Raw genomic sequence first — 17,189 nt, forward strand, 5'->3', positions numbered from 1 at the left:
GAATCACTTTATATGCTTCCACCTGATGGCGTACAGGTAAAACAGGGATTTGTTTGTGCTCTAAAGAAGTCCCTTTATGGTCTCAAACAAAGTGCACGGTGTTGGCACACAAAACTCACTGAAGTATTGTTTTCTCTAGGTTTTCAGCAAGGGAAAGCTGATCCATGTGTATTTGTCAAAGAGGAGGGGCAAAAGAAGCTGTATTGTTTGTTTTATATTGATGACATTTTATTCTTTTGGAAAGATGTCACAATGTACAATAACGCCCTAGCTCAACTGAAAGAGCACTTTGACATGAAAGATCTTGGTGAGGTAAACAACTACCTATCTCTGGAAATAGAGAGAGATCAAAGTGGTAACATTCTAGTACACCAGTCACGGAAAATTGCTGATGTGTTAAGCAAACTGAACCTGATGGATGCTAACCCTGTAGACACACCGATGACAACAGGTTATCAGGTAGATGACACTGAAGAAGCATTTTCTGACACTACACTGTACAGAAGTGTGCTAGGCAAGCTAAACTTCATTGCCAGATGTTCAAGACCTGACATTGCTGTTAGCTGTAATTTGCTAAGCAGACAAGTTGACAATCCCACTGTTAAGGATTGGAAAGCTCTAAAACGCATAGCACGCTATTTGAAAGGCACTATGCATTACAGACTGAGATTTAACAATCAGAAGTCTGGTGGTCTTGAGATTTTTGCAGATGCAAGTTTTGGAAGTGACACTACAGACAGGAAAAGTACGTCTGGAGTTTGCTACATGTACAATCAGGGTCTATTTGATTGGTCATGCAAGAAGCAAACAACAATTAGCTTAAATACTTGTGAAGCTGAACTGAATGCACTGTCTTATTCACTTAAGGATTGTGAATGGTTGTTACAATTGTGCAAAGACATGAAAATTCCTGTCAAATGTCCAATCCAGGTTTACCAGGACAACAAAGCATGTTTGGCTTTGCTGAATTCGGAAGGTAGTAAGCAAAGCACGAAGCACTTGCAATTGAAGTTGCAACATGCTAGGGAACATATTCAGAAGGGACTCGTAACGGTGTCCTATATGCCAGGTAATGAAATTCCTGCTGATGTATTGTCCAAGATTGTATCAAGGGAACAACACTGCACCTATGTACAGAAATTGGGTTTGTACTGATATTGTACGAACACGCTGCCCAGTGATGTTCACAGAAAGGGGGAGGATGTTGGTTTCTGCTTTCTTCACTGTGCAGCGAAGTGCTTGTCACGGGACAATGTTTTGCATTCCAGTCAGAGTACTGTTGGGTTTTCCCACGGGAATGGGAGACTGGATGTGATGTACACTGGTTTCCTGTTTTTCTCTTCTCTTGGGTGTTCTTTGTTCCGAGGAGAAGAAGGTTGCTTCTCTGCTCCCGCAGAGGCAAGATGCATGTCTGTAATCTCTCAACATTGAAATGAAAATAAAGCAAAGTTAAGCATGTGGCACGTACTGCTCATCCTTCCGCTGTGTACAGGACTCTGCAAATACAACAGCTTAGCCTCCTGAGTGGCCAGGAACGCGGCCGGTGGTAAGATAGTTATTGGTACTGCTTGCTGTACCGTGTCTGCCACGTCTTCGGGTTTCCGGGACAGGGCATCCGCCTTCTGGTTTTGGGAGCTAGGGATGTAGCAGATCCGGAACCAGGAGAGGAACAGCGCCCACTGGATCTGCCTTTGGTTCAACTTGCGGGTGGTCTGAAGGTACTCCAGGTTCCGGTGGTCGGTTCTCACTTCCACCGGGTGTTGGGCCCTCTCAAGATGATGGCGCCAGACCTCAAAGGCCACCTTGATGACCAGTAGTTCCCGCTCCCACACGGTATAGTTACACTCCACCGAAAGGAGCTGGCGGGAATAGTAGGTGCAGGGTAACAGTGGCGCATCAGGTCTGTGCTGCTGGGACAAGACAGCACCGAGAGCTGTGCTGGAGGCGTCGGTCTCCACCACGAAGGGTCAAGAGGGATCAGGATGCTGTAAAATCGGTGCCCTCTGGAAACAGGCTTTCAACCCCTGAAACGCCTCCTCTGCCTCCTTGTCCCAGGAAAATGGCGTCTTGGGGCGCAGCAGTTGGGTCAACTGGGTGGTGCGATGAGCATAGTCTGCAATGAAGGTCCGGTAATAGTTAGCGAACCCCAGGAACCGCTGTATGTCCTTGTGGTTCCGGGGTGCCGCCCACTCCTGAACCGCAGCCACTTTCCCAGGATCCATCTGCAGCACATCTGGAGAGAGTCAGTGACCGAGGAATTCTACTGACCGCTGATGGAACTCGCACTTGCTGAGCTTAGCATACAGGTGGTGCTACCGCAAGCGCTGCAGCACGGTCCGGACATGACCCTCGTGGCGAGCTGGGTCGCGGGAGAAAATCCGAATGTCATCTAGGTACACCACCACGTACTTGTCTAGCAAGTCCTGGAACACGTGGTTGATGTACCGTTGGAACACAGCGGGCGCGTTGCACAATCCGAAGGGCATAACCAGATATTTGAACTGCCCATACCGGGTCCCGAATGCTGTCTTCCACTCATCCCCGGCTCTGATCTGAATCAAATTTTAGGCCCCCTGGAGGTCTAGCTTGGTGAACACATGTGCCCCTTGCACCCGCTCCAGCAACTCCGAGATAAGGGGCAAGGGGTACTGGTCTGGGATGGTAATCTTATTCAGGGCCCGGTAATCATGGCAAGGACAAAGTTCCCCACAGTTCTTCTTAACGAAGAGCACTGGAGCGGCGGTGGGCGAGGTAGAAGGCTGAATGAAACCATGATCCAGGTTCTTGCACAGGACGTCCTGCAAAGCTTCGTGCTCTGGCTCCGTAAGAGAGTATAAGCGACTCACAGGCAGGGGCGCCGTGAGCTGGAGGTCTATGCCGCAGTCAAAAGACCAATGAGGCGGCAGCTGGTCTGTCCCCTGTTCCTCGAACACGTCTTGGTAGTCCTGGTAAACAGCAGGGAGCGTTGACTCAGCCTCCCCAGTGGAGGCAGCCGCTAGCATCTTGGACCGAGCATGGGGACACGGGTCTGGGAAGCGCACAATCTGATTGACCCAGTCGATCTGAACATTGCGAGTCTCCAGCCAGTCCATCCTGAGCACCAGGGAAAACCGGGGTATGGTAGCAATGTCCAAAGTTTGCGCCTCCCAGTGCTGCTGGTGACACAGAACCAAGGGCTGGGTCTCCTGAGTAACGGCGCCCGAGCGCAGGAGCTGTCCTTCAATTGCCTCCACCTGTACCGGTTCTGGTTTATCCTGGAGTGGCACCTGATGATGGGTGGCAAAGGCAGAGTCCATATAGGAGCGGGTTGCCCCTGAATCCACCAGAGCATGGGTGAGGATCCAGGGCCCACCAGGGGGGTATAGACGCACTGGGACCATGAGGTGTTGCAATTCCACCGGTGAGAGCCCATCATACATTGTTTGGGACCCCAAGTAGCCCGGGCCATCAGCTACTGGGGTTGGCGGTTTTCCCTGCAGCTGGCGGTTTTCAGGACATGATCGGGCGTAGTGTCCACTCCCGCCGCAGTAGAGACACAGGTTCCCCTCCTGGTGCCACGTCTTCTCCAAGGGGGAGAGGCGAGGCCGTGCTGCCCCGAGCTGCGTTGGCTCCTCCGGCGACTCGACTGTGGCCATGGAACTGCTGGAAGAGACTGGAGCTGAGAGCTGGGAGTGCTGCCGGTCCCGGGCCTGGCGACGGTCCTCCAATCGATCGTCGATCTGCAGGGTCCGTTGAATGAGGGCGTCCAGCGTGGCGGGGCGATCCATCGTGGCCAGCTGGTCCAGTATCTCGTCCGAAAGCCCCTCGAGATACTGATCTCGAAGTGCACAGTCATTCCAGGATAAGTCCTGTGCCAACAGCTGAAATTCCGTGGTGTAGGCGGCCACTGTGGACTTGTCCTGTTTCAACCGCCAAATCACATGATTGGCTTGACTCCCCTTCTGAGGGTTGCCAAACGCGGTCTCCAGATGGTTGCAAAACCCCATATAGTCTGTCAGCAAGGGAGAGTCTTGCCGGAGCAGCAGAAGTGCCCACTTGGCCGCCTGGTCCTTCAGCAAGCTGATCAAGAAGTGCACCTTGGTGCGATCGTCAGGAAAATTCTGGGCTTGCCCCTGAATATACAGCTTGGCCTGGGCGAGAAACATGGGAAAGCTGGCCGGGGTCCCATTGAATTTCTCTGGCAGGGCCACTGGGTATTTGCCAGAAGCTGGGGCATCTGCACCAGGAGCCGGTAAGGCACCAAAACGCTGCTGAAGCGCCGTAACTGCATCGCTTAGCTGCTGAATGGTGTGGGTCAAGGCCTGGTTTTCCTGGGCCAATGCCACTAGCACAGCCGCCTGGTCGGCCATGGCTTCTGGTTCTTCCCGAACGCATCCCAACGAAGGGGGAGTGTGGGTGTGGTGGGAGCAAACTGTGCTGGTCCTGGGGGCTACCGAGAGGCGAGGTCCGAGTCCAGTCCGAGGTCAATGGTGCGGTATAGAGGTTGTCCGTCAAAGCTGTAGCTGGGTCCAAGGCAGGGAGTCAGGTGGGGTCAGGAACTCTGGCAGAAGAACAGGACAGGGTGCAGGCAGGAACAGGCTAGCAACAACGTTGCTCCCGCAACCTGGGACTGGGGCTGACTGGCTTTTATCTGCCCCGTGGCATAGGGCGGCCCCGGTCCACAGGTGACTCGCCTCTCCTGGCCTGGAGGCGAGCACTCCTCCTGCAGGAACTTAGTTCTCTCCGCCTCTCTGCCCTGAGCCTCTGCAGCTCAGGAGAGGCTGGAGGGTTACCGGACCCAGAAACAACCTCCTCTTCCCCTGACGTGGCTGAGAGTGGAGCCCCTGCAGGCAATGGGCTCCGAGCTTTTGCATTGGGGCAACCCTAACTCACGTTCAAATCACACATCATGTCCATGGGCACAGCCTGAACACACAAAAAACACGGACCCACAGCTTCCTGGCAACAACATATGCCAAAATCATGGTTCCAAAACATGGATCCTCAGGGTTTTTGAATTGGACCACCCCTAACTGTTGGGATACTGCCAGGGAGACAAAGTCCATCATGCCCCCACGCCAATGCCGGACGATCCATTGATCTTCCGTAGATACAGTATCAGTCAATTAGCGACACAAAGCCTCAGAAATAGCTTGCCACATTCCAGAGCTCGTGCACGCTCTATCAGCAGAGTTCGCACAACAAAAGGTGCACTCAGGAGAGCATATTTACAACTTTATTCAGCGTTGGTCAGAACAAAGAAAAAAACATGACTGCCTGCTTCGATGTCTCAGGCACAGAGCGAAACGAAAGCAATAACAAAAAGAGAAACTTCCTGTGAACAGGAAATACGCAGACTCTGTGACTCACAAAGCCTGCTCCCTTTTAAGGTGGAACGGAAATATCCTAACATCCTCCCCCTTTCCGTGTAACCTGTAGTACCTGTGGTTCAACCCAATTGCAACCTCTGTACATAAACCTTAAGTTGTTCTCTGTTAACAACCTTAGACAACAGATCAGCAGGAATTTCATTTCCTGCCATGTAGGACACCTGAATGAGTCCTTTCTGAATACACTCTCTTGCACGATGTAGCTTAATCTGCAAGTATTTGGTTGTTTGCTTGCAACTCTCTGAGTTCAGCAAAGCCAAACAGGATCTACAGTGGTGCCTCGCAAGACGAAATTAATTCATTCCGCGAGTTTTGTCGTCTTGTGATTTTTTTTGTCTTGCGAAGCACGGTGTCGGGAAAGTTTTGGAAAGACTTCAAAAATCACCAAAGTCTTTAAAAACCTCAAAAAAGGCTACCACACCGCATTCTATGAGTTGCTCCTCGAAGTCAAGTCGCAACTGTATTAACGGTGTTAAGAAAAAGGAAACAAACTTGCAAGACGTTTCCGTCTTGTGAAGCAAGCCCATAGGGAAAATCGTCTTGCGAAGCAGCTCAAAAAACAAAAAACCCTTTCGTCTAGCGAGTTTTTTGTCTTGCGAGGCATTCGTCTTGCGAGGTACCACTGTATTGTCTTGATACACTTGTATAGGACATTTCACAGAAACTCTGATGTCCTTAAACAGTTGCATCAACCAGTCCATGAGTGAAAATGACAGAGCATTGAGTTCTGCTTCACAGGAACTTAGGCTCACTGTTGTCTGCTTCTTGCACAACCAGTCAAACAGGCAGTGGTTGTACATGTAGCATACTCCAGAAGTGCTTGTACCATTCGTGGTGTCACTTCCAAAACTAGCATCTGCAAAGATTTCAAGACCTCCTGTCTTCTGACTGATGAACCTCAGCCTGTAGTGCAAAGTCCCTTTCAAATAGCGGGCTATGTGCTTCAGAGCTTTCCAATCCTGAACAATAGGATTGTTGGCATGTCTGCTAAGCAGGTTAGTGCTTACAGCTATGTCAGGTCTTGAACATCTAGCAATGAAATTCAGCTTGCCTAGAATGCATCTGTACAGTGTAGTGTCAGAAAACGCTTCAGCAGTACTATCTACCTGGTAACCTGTCACCATCGGTGTGTCTGCTGGGTTTGCATCAACCAAATTCAACCTGGTTAATACATCAGCAATTTTCTGTGTTTGGTGTACCAGAAAATTACCTGCTTGGTCCCTCTCCACCTGCAGAGAAAGATAGTTGGATACCTCACCAAGATCCTTCATGTCAAAGTGCTCCTTCAGCTGAGCTAGGGTGCTTTGGTACAAAGCCTGATTCTTCCAAAACATCAGAAGATCATCAACAAAACATAAACAATACAGTTTGTTTTGCCACTCCTCCTTGACAAACACACATGGATCAGCTGTGCCCTGGTGAAAACCTAGAGAAAGCAATGTCTCAGTGAGATTTGTGTTCCAACACCTGGCACTCTGCTTGAGACCATATAAGGATTTCCGCAGTTTACAGACCATTCCCTTCCGTATCTGCATCCCATCAGGTGGAAGCATAAACAGCTCCTCCCCAAAAATCCTGTACAAAAAAGCTGTATTAATGTCATGATGGGTAACATGCAGTTTCTCCTCCGCAGCGATCTTGAGCATCAGCCGAATGCTCTCATACTTGACTGTGGGAGAGTAGGTCTCGTGGTAATCCTGTGAAAAACCTCTGGCAACCAATCTGGCTTTGTGTCTGACTACCTTGCCATTCTGGTCTGTCTTGGCCTTGAAGACCCATTTGCTGCCAACCAGTCTCATTCCTGGGACTGCCGGTACCAGCTCCCAGGTTTGGTTCCTATTCAAGGAATCAACTTCAGCCTTCATGGCATTAAGCCAAGGCTCAGCATCTTTAGAGGTTAACTCCTGAACCTCTTTGAAGCTTGAAGTTTCCCACACCTTCTCTGAGCTACTAAGAACAGCAGTCGCTGTCTTAGCAAACTCATCAGCAAATCTCTTTGGAGGTCTGCCTTTGGTCGCCCTTTCAGATCTGCGTACTAGACGCAAGTCTTCTGGACTCATCTCCTCCTTCTTAGGAGAAAAGTGACCAATGGTGAACAGTGGTTCTTCCAGTTCATTGTCAGACGCATCAGAAGTCTGACTGAGGCCTTTGCGCTCTTGTAGTCTGCTGTGTCATCACTGTCGCTGACACCAGCAGCAGCGCCGCCCACTGAGCTGGAATCCGAACTCTGATCAACATCATCATCATCCTCAGCTTCCTCTTCTACCTCAACATAATCTGCTTTTTTCACATCACCTTCATCCTCCTCTGGGTAACTCTGGAAAATTCCCACATTCCCCCCCCCCCCCTATTTAGGATTGTACTCAACACTCTTTGTGAACTTAATGGACTTAGAGTCAGTCATCCATACCCTGTATGAACCTTTTTTGTACCCCATGAACAAACCATGTGCCCCACACTTCCCAAGCTTGTTGCTCTGTGGGGTGTGTACCCACATGTCAGAACCAAAGATTCTCATGTGCTTGACGTAAGGTTTCTTACCAAACATCTTCTTATAGGGAGTACAACCAATAGGTGATGACAGTCTCCTGTTATAGGAATAAACAAACATTGACAAAGACTCTCCCCAAAACTCAGGGAGTTTGGCATCATGCAACAAGGTTTTTAGGCCTTGAAGCAAAGTTTGGATTGCTCACTCAGCAAGTCCATTCTGCTATGGCGATCTAGGCGTTGAGAGGTCATGCTGGATTTCCTTCTCAGTCAGGAAAGCTTCAAACTGCTGAGAAGTGAACTCCCCGCCTCGATCAGTAAACAAACAGCTGATACGTTTACTGTGAGCATTCTCCAACCAAGCACAGAATGCCTTGAACCTAGGAAATGCTTGAGATTGCTGCTCGAGCATAAACACATGAATGTACCTGGGAAAAGAATCAATTAGAACCATGAAGTACCTTGTTCTCTGCACAAGATACACATTTCATGTGAAATTTACAGGGCTTGATGTTCAAACCCTGAACCAACTCAGGCATCTTGGCCAGTGCCTGCCAAGACATGTGAGCAAACCTTCTGTGTGCCTCGTGAATGCATCCTGCATGAAGAACTTTGTTAGTTTGTGTAACACAACAAGAATCAACATTTGACACAGCAGCACCAATGTCATCATAAGCTATACAGAACAAACCATCTATAAATTTTGCATGCAAAATGTCCTCTTTGCCTTTCCTGATGACACAGACGCTCCTCTTGAAGGAAATCTCAAAGCCACACCCAGTCAGCTGTGGGACACAGCAAATTGTCTGCAGAACCTGGAATATAAAGTACATCTCTGATGGTAGTGTGCAGACTTGCCAGTTTCACAGTCCCGACCCCTGCAATTCACAACGTCTTTCCATCAGCCTGGTGGATCTCTCTGTCTTGAGGTGTGAAGGAGATAAAAAGGTGACGATCCTTTGTTAGATGGCGGGTGGCTCAAGAGTCAATAACAAATCTGGCCTTGGCCTTTGGAGCAGCTTTTTCAGCAAGCAAAACCTTGTTTTCCACCGGCGTGGGCTTTTGCTGCTTGCCCCCCTGCTCCTGGCCATCAAACTTGCCTTTGGCTTTTGGAGAAGCAGTGCCAGCAAACAAAGCCTTGTTTTTCCCTGGCTTGGGCTTTCCACCCCCCCCCCCTGCTTCGGGCCATCTGCAGGCATCTGTCTCTGTTTACTTCTGGCCTTCCGGCCTCTGCAAAGACGATGACCTTGGTTCTCATGAGAAACAGAGCTCTCAGCTGCCGACTCCTTGGCTCCCCCTGGAGGCTGGAATGCTGCCTGGGATTACATCACAGTCAGCTCCCCCTGCAGCTTGCAACCGGTGCCCTCGGCATCCCTGCATTAATTCGCATTCTGGGAAACAGCCAGGACCTCTGACGCAGTCAAACTCTGGGCTGGGATGATTGGCAGATGGGCTACTTTCAAAGCATTCCACATCTAACGTGCTGTCGCATTGCCAGCTAGCGTAGCAATTTCCTCCAGAGATACGGACAAGACAATTACGTCTATGGCCCGTGAATCTTGGGCCCTCCATCTATCTGTCAGACGAACTGGAGGGGCTTCACACACAGTATGCCACACTCCAAACTGTCGTAATAAACTCTCACACCACACAGCCCAGGTCTCATAATTGTGCCGATTTAACTTTGGGCACTCAGTGCCTTCAGAGGCTTGGAAAAACTCCATTCCAGGCTTTTACTTGAGCCGTGAGCCTTTATGCCTTCAAAAACTTCTTATCTCGGCAGCTCATAAATCACGAAGCCTCTGGCGTGGCTCCCAGGCCAATTAAGCCAGCCGGACATCAAAGAGGCTGCCGCGGCAACAGAAAAGTCTTACTTTTCCACACATACCTCAGCAGTCTGTTGCAGTCTTACTCTCCTGTAAGTGCCGTGAATCTGGGCCCGAAACCTCTTGTTGGGATACTGCCAGGGAGACAAAGTCCATCATGCCCCCACGCCGATGCCGGACGATCCATTGATCTTCCGTAGATACAGTATCAGTCAATTAGCGACACAAAGCCTCAGAAATAGCTTGCCACATTCCAGAGCTCGTGCACGCTCTATCAGCAGAGTTCGCACAACAAAAGGCGCACTCAGGAGAGCATATTTACAACTTTATTCAGCGTTGGTCAGAACAAAGAAAAAAACATGACTGCCTGCTTCGATGTCTCAGGCACAGAGCGAAACGAAAGCAATAACAAAAAGAGAAACTTCCTGTGAACAGGAAATACGTAGACTCTGTGACTCACAAAGCCTGCTCCCTTTTAAGGTGGAACGGAAATATCCTAACGCTAACTGCTGTCAAATCACATGTCATGTCCATGCGCACAGCCTGCACCACAAAAAACACGGACCCACGGCTTCCTGGCAACACCGGGACCCATAAAAGTGGTTTTGAAGCACGGATCCTCATGGGTCCTCACAGTTTTGCATTGGGCCACCCCAAACGCACCATCAAATCACACATCATGTCCATGGGCACATCGTGCACCACAAAAAAACGGATGCACAGCTTCCTGGCAACACTGGGACCCATAAACATGGTTTAGAACCATGGATACTCATGGGTCCTCAGGGTTCTGGCATTGGGCCACCTCAAACTCATGATCAAATCACACGTCATGTCCATGGGCACAGCCTGCACCACAAAAAAACACGGATCCACGGCTTCCTGGCAGCACCATGGCCTAAAAACATGGTTCCAACCATGGATCCTCAGGGTTTTTAAACTGAACCACCCCAAACTCACGATCAAATCACACATCATGTCCATGGGCACAACCTCAACCACAAAAAACACGGATCTACAGCTTCGTGGCGACACCATAGCCAAAAAATGTGGTTTCGAACCATGGATCCTCAGAGCTTTTGCATTGGGGCACCACTAACTCATGTTCAAATCACTCGTCATGTCCATGGGCACAGCATGCACACACACAAAAAACGGGTCCACAGCTCCTAGCAACACCGTGGGCCAAAAACATGGTTCCAAACGATGGATCCTCATGGATCTTCAGGGTTCTGGCATTGGGTCAAACCATTGGGTCAAGCCTGAAGCACAGATCCTTTTGCACTGGGGAACCCCAAATTTACCCTTTATCAAAATATCTTGTACATAACCACAGATCTAAAAATGTCGGAATCTCCACTCAGCCAAGCTGATAAAGCTCCATTTTTCTCTGGCCGAGCCTTCAAATCGCCTCCGACGAATAATTAACGACCTCGAGCCTTTGATGAGGCTCCAGGGCACATTCTTATCCATTAAGCAGAGTTTCCAGCAACATGTGGAAGTGATGAGATTGATGGCTACATTGCAAAGAGTTTTATTTCTAAGCTATGCAGTCAGAAAAGACATCCTCTCTCTTTGAAAGCAGAGAGCAACGGAACAAAGGAACAAAGGAACAAAGGAACAAAGGAACAAAGGAACAAAGGAACAAAGGAACAAAGGAACAAAGGAACAAAGGAACAAAGGAACAAAGGAACAAAGGAAACAGGAAACCACTAACGTCACATCCCGTCTCCCTTTCCCGTGAGACTGCAAGGTCTCTGGAATGTAAACAGAGTCCTGTGACCCCAAGCAGCTGCTCAGTGATAAGAACAGAAACTAACATCCTCCCCCTTTCTGTGAACATCAATGGGCAGCGTGTCAGTACAATCTCAGTGCAAACCCAATTTCTGTACATAGGTACAGTGTTGATCCCTTGGAACAACCTTGGACAATAAATCAGCAGGAATTTCATTACCTAGCATATAGGACACCGTTACGAGTCCCTTCTCAACACATTCTCTAGCATGTTGCAGCTTCAATTGCAAGTGCTTTGTGCTTTTGCTTACAACCTTCAGAAGTCAGCAAAGCCAAACATGCTTTGTTGTCCTGATAAACCTGGATTGGACATTTGACAGGAATTCTCATGTCTTTACACAATTGTAACAACCATTCACAATCCACAAGTGAATAAGACAGTGCATTCAGTCCAGCTTCACAAGAACGCAAGCTTACTGTTGTTTGCTTCTTGCACAACCAATCAAATAGACCCTGGTTGTACATGTAGCAAACTCCAGACGTGCTTTTCCTGTCTGTAGTGTCACTTCCAAAACTCGCATCAGCAAATATCTCAAGACCACCAGACTTCTGATTGTTAAATCTCAGTTTGTAGTGCATAGTGCCTTGCAAATAGTGTGCTATGCGTTTCAGAGCTTTCCAGTCCTTAATAGTAGGATTGTTGACTTGTCTGCTTAGCAAATTACAGCTAACTGCAATGTCAGGTCTTGAACATCTGGCAATGAAGTTTAGTTTGCCTAGCACACTTCTGTACAGTGTAGTGTCAGAAAATGCTCCTTCAGTATCATCTACCTGATAACCTGTTGTCATCGGTGTGTCTACACGATTAGCATCCATCAGGTTTAGTTGGGTTAACACATCAGCAATTTACTGTGACTGGTGTACTAAAATATTACCATCTTGGTCTCTCTCTATTTCCAGAGATAGGTAGTTGGTTACCTCACCAAGATCTTTCAAATCAAGGTGCTCCTTCAGTTGAGCTAGGGCACTATTGTACATCTTGACATCCTTCCAAAAAAAAGAGAATATCATCAACATAAAACAAGCAATACAGTCTCTTTTTCCCTTCCTCTTTGACAAATACACATGGATCAGCTTTACCTTGCTGAAAACCTAGAGAAAACAACACTTCAGTGAGTTTAGAGTGCCAGCATCGTGCACTTTGCTTGAGACCATATAGGGACTTCTTCAGAAAACAAACAAATCCCTATTTTGCCTGTATGCCATCAGGTGGAAGCATATAAAGTGATTCACCTAAGGTTCCGTACAAAAATGCTGTATTCACATCGTGATGAGAAACGTGTAGATTCTCTTCTGCAGCAAGTTTGAGCATAAGCCTAATGCTCTCATATCTCACAGTGGGTGCGTAGGTCTCGTGATAGTCTTCTCCTGGTACCTGTGAGAAACCTCTGGCTACCAATCTGGCTTTGTGTCTGACTATCTTGCCATTCTGATCTGCTGCTGCTGCTCTCGTGAGTGCTGGGAAGACCGCTCCCTCTCCTGCCAACTCCATCTGGCCTAGGGGGCGGGGACTGCATTCACCGCCAGAGCTTGAGGGCCTCCATCAGGGCCTCCGAGACATTGCTGCTGCTGCTCTCATGACTGCTGGGAAGACCGCTCCCTCTCCTGCCAACTCCATCGGGCCTAGGGGGCGGGGCCTGCACTCACCACCACAGCTTGAGAGGCCTCCGGGACATTGCTGCTGCTGCTCTCGTGACTCCTGGGAAGACCGCTCCCTCTCCTGCCAATTCCATCTGGCCTAGGGGGCGGGGCTTTGACGCTTCCCTACTTAGGAGGTTGGTAGCAAAGGCAATGTCTGGTCTGCTCCATTGGGACAGATACAACAGACTACCTAGAGCTAACTGAAAGAGCTCAGCATTCTCAAACTCAGCACTTTCTGCTTGCTGGCTATCTTTCACGAAGTTCGTCTCCATGGGTGTCCGAACTCCTGCACAATCGGACATTCTGAACTTCTCAAGCAACTGCTCAATCTTGCCTTTCTGACTGAGCAAGAAGCTACCATCCTCAGTTCTCGCTATCTGGACGCCCAGGTAGATCTTTACTGCACCCAGGTTCTTGAGCTGAAACCGTTTCCCAAGCTCTTTGGCAAACTTCTGCACCTGTTTGTCTGCCTTTCCAACATGGATGATGTCATCAATGTAAAATAACACCAGTTCCTGTGAGTCTCCTGATCCTCTAAGGAACAGGCAACTGTCAGCAAGACTCTTCCTGAAACCTAGCTTCTCCAAAGCTTCATTCAGGCACAAGTTCCAATTCCTGGCCGACTGTTTCAGGCCGTAAATTGACTTGTGAAGTTTCCACACAGTACCTTGCTCATTGCCCTCAAACCCTGGAGGAGGAAGCATGTACAGATCCTCCTGGAGGTCTGAGTTCAAGTAAGCAACATCCACATCAAAATGATGCACCAGCAAACCTCTTTGTGCAGCAACGGCCAAGACCAAGTGTAGAGATTCACTCCTAGAGGTGGGAGCATAAACTTCCATATAATGCAACCCCCTGCACTGCGTGAATCCTCTCGCCACTAATCTGGCCTTATACTGCGGTTCTCCTGTCGCTGTGGGCTTAAGATGGTAAACCCAGCGGTTGCCCCTGGCCTGTTCGCCCACCGGCAACTTCGTGAGGGAGAACACACCTAGCGACTCCATTGAGTTCATCTCCTTCTGCATCGCCTCATGCCATTTTCTGGCTTCTTCCTGAGGCAGTTTCTGAACATCCTCAAAACTCTCGGGTTCACACTATGCCATTCCAACCCACACGCTAGTGACGGCAAACCTTTCAGGAGGGTTCCCCTTAGTCGTCCAAGCTGATCGAAGCAGCACTACTTCAGGAACCCCCTCTGACCCACTAGGGCCAGCCAGAACGTCCTTGGCATCAGAGAGCTCCCCCTCTGACTTACTGCGCCTTCTGGACTTCTCAGCCGAACCTGTGGGGGAAGATGGAGCACTGCGTTGCTCATTCTTCACAGCCTTGGGAGAAGTTCTCCCCTCTGCCTGCACTGGGTCTGGACTCTGAGCCTCAGTAGCAGGTTCAACCTCTTCCTCTCCTTCATCGGCAGAGTCAAGCAGACTCTCTGACAGGATGTCAGGGTTCCCATGTATCCTTGCCCAGCCACTCTGCTCACAGAATTCAGCACTGTTTCTGAGCAGAATCCTGGACTGATTCCCTGACGGATAAGCAAACCTCCACCCCTTGGTCCCTGGCTCATACCCACAAAAAATCATCTTTCTTGGGTTCACCTTTCTTGCGTTTGGCCTTTGGTATGAGGACCCAAGCCTCACAGCCAAAAACGCAGAAGTAGTGCACTTTCGGCTTCTTTCCGTGCAGCAAGAAGTATGGTGTGTCTCCTACCACTGAATTGAACGACCTGTTCAGAATAATGTTGGCCGTTCGCCAAGCCTCCCCCCAAAAGCGCTGTGGGAGCCCGGCATCAAACAAAAGCGCTGCGGACATCTCCCCTAGAGTCCTGTTTCTGCATTCTGCGATCCCATTCTGTTGGGGACTGTGTGGAGAAGTCAACCTGTGTTGAATCCCCTTTTTGCGGAAGAAACTTTGCAGTGCAGACCGGTGAACTCCCCACTGCGATCGCTCTGAAAGTTTTGCACCCGTGTGGAAAACTGCAGTTCCACAGCCGCAATCCAGTCTTTGATTAGCGGCGCAGCTTCATTTTTGTGTCAGAGCGTGAAGGTCCAGGAGTTTCGCGTATGGTCATCAATCAGAACCAGCGCAAATTTGGCTCCGCCCATACTGCTCACAGACATCGGACCAGACAAATCTGCATGAATTAACTGAAAAGCCCTAGTGGTCACCCTCTCAGACCTTGGGTATGTGCACGTTTTCACCTTTGCGGACTTGCACGCTCTGCAATCTAGAAACTTAGCACATGATTTCATTTTGCACCCTTGCGTACACTCTGGGATCTTCTTCACTGACCCCCAGGACACGTGTGCCATGCGTCGGTGCCAGAGGTGAGCACACGAGTCATGGACTGGAACGTTGGCACACTGTGCTTGAGCCTCCTCTGTGTCATCTGGACCTGCAAAAGAAGCATCTATCACAAACAACCTGTCTTTACATTCAACACTGACTAGGTGCTGTCCATTCTTAGAAATAGAACACTTATTGTTCTCAAAACACACGCTGTAGTTCTCAGCAAGAAGTGCACTGGCAGACAGCAACGCGCAGGACAGTCCTGGAACAACAAAAGCCTGGATTGAATCCTGTAAGAAAGAACAAAACAGTGAGCCAGTCTGCGTGAGTGGGTGCCGAGTCCCATCTGCTAAACAGACCGTCTTCCCAGAAGTTACAGAGGTGCAGTTCTCCAGGAATCCTGCAGATGGCACTAGATGATGCGACGCACCTGAGTCTATGACAAAAGCCAGCACAGCATCCTGTTGACAACTCTTGACTGCAGCCATAGAGGCTGCCAAATGTTTATGTTCAGTGTCTCTGCCAGCTGCCTTCGGCTTGCCTTTCCCACGCTTTGAAGAAGAGCCCTTTATCTGGTTGCTACGGGAGACGGCCTTTGGCTGTTCCTGTGCCTCCACTGGACATTCTCTCACCAGATGGGAGGGGGAGCCACAGCGATAACAGCGGTGACGCGTAGCAACAGCTCTCACAGCTCCCTCTTCAGCCATTCCTTTGTTCCCAGCACCCCCACCTTTGGGTGCACAGCCTGGGCCTGCACGCTCCCCAGCACTCTGGTTGCGGGCCTCTACATCACACGGCCCCTTGGAGACAAAGCAGCTACTCCCAGCTGTAACTTCAGGAACATGGCCAGCAGCCCCCTCTAGGCTCTTGGCTTCCTCCCTGCTCTCGGCTTTCTCCCGGCCCTGGGCTCCTGCTGAGACTCCTCAGCACCTGCCAGGCGGCCTGAGCCGGCTCAACGCCCTGCAGGTGGGGCAACAGCAAAGCATCCACACTTGCTTTCAACATGCAGAGCTCTCTTTGCATTCTCTGCTCTCTATCTTCCAACAAAACAGCCTCCAGGTCTGCTCCGCCATCTTCAGCAGCAACTGGCATGGGTGGGGCCGGCTCCTTCTGGGCTATACTCCAGAGCCCTGTGGCCAAAAACCACCCCCTTACTCTCCTAACCCAGATATCCCAGGACTGGGTTGTGAGCTTTTCAAATGGGACATCATAAAAGTCCTGGAGCTCAGCTATCTCCTCCCTCAGTGCTCCCATTGGGGCTTTGAAGTACTCACGCGTACCAGCCAGCTTCAAAGGAGAGGCCTCCAGTGGCTCTTTGCAGCACACAGCATTTCAGCCAGCCTCCCTGCTTTCTCCCAGGCAAAGCCTCAAAGCAGGACTTTTTCTTCCGGCAGCAGAAACAGCAGCTTCTCAGTTTTCTCAGCCTTTTTAAGCACACAGCACTTCAGGCTTCAAAGCAGCTTCCTCTAATTGCAGTAACTATCACCCATAACCTCTGAAGGAAGATTTATTGCTCAGATAAATCCTGGCGTCCAGCCCGCTTCGGCTGCGTAGCCACTGGCCAGACCTCCGGACTTCAAAGGCCACATTCCGATGCTCTGAGCAAAAGCAGAAATCAGCAGCGGTAAGAGAAAGCTGCAAAAAAAAAACTCCAGTGCATGCTTCAGTGTGCTTAAATAAAGTCCACTCAGGATCTTAGCAGCTAAAAGCAGTTTTATTTACAGCAGATTATCCATTATCTATCACAGTGAACAGCATCGTGAAAACACGTTCTCTCTCCTCA

At 49.6% G+C, this 17,189-nt stretch overlaps 2 long non-coding RNA genes across 2 annotated transcripts in view; one reads left to right on the forward strand and one right to left on the reverse strand.

The window, feature by feature from the left end:
• The window catches only part of LOC310697737, an 895,058-nt gene that overhangs the window by 214,414 nt on the left and 663,455 nt on the right, over positions 1-17,189 (reverse strand). The window lies entirely within an intron of this gene.
• Positions 1,121-17,189, forward strand: part of LOC310697740 — an 873,530-nt gene continuing 857,461 nt past the window's right edge. The window contains exon 1 of the long non-coding RNA XR_014521182.1: positions 1,121-1,235. This is a non-coding gene — a long non-coding RNA (uncharacterized lncRNA). The remainder of the gene's footprint in view (positions 1,236-17,189) is intronic.

Source organism: Podarcis liolepis (genome assembly GCF_965112155.1).
Source record: "Podarcis liolepis genome assembly, chromosome: W".
NCBI classification, from domain to species: Eukaryota; Metazoa; Chordata; class Lepidosauria; order Squamata; family Lacertidae; genus Podarcis; species Podarcis liolepis.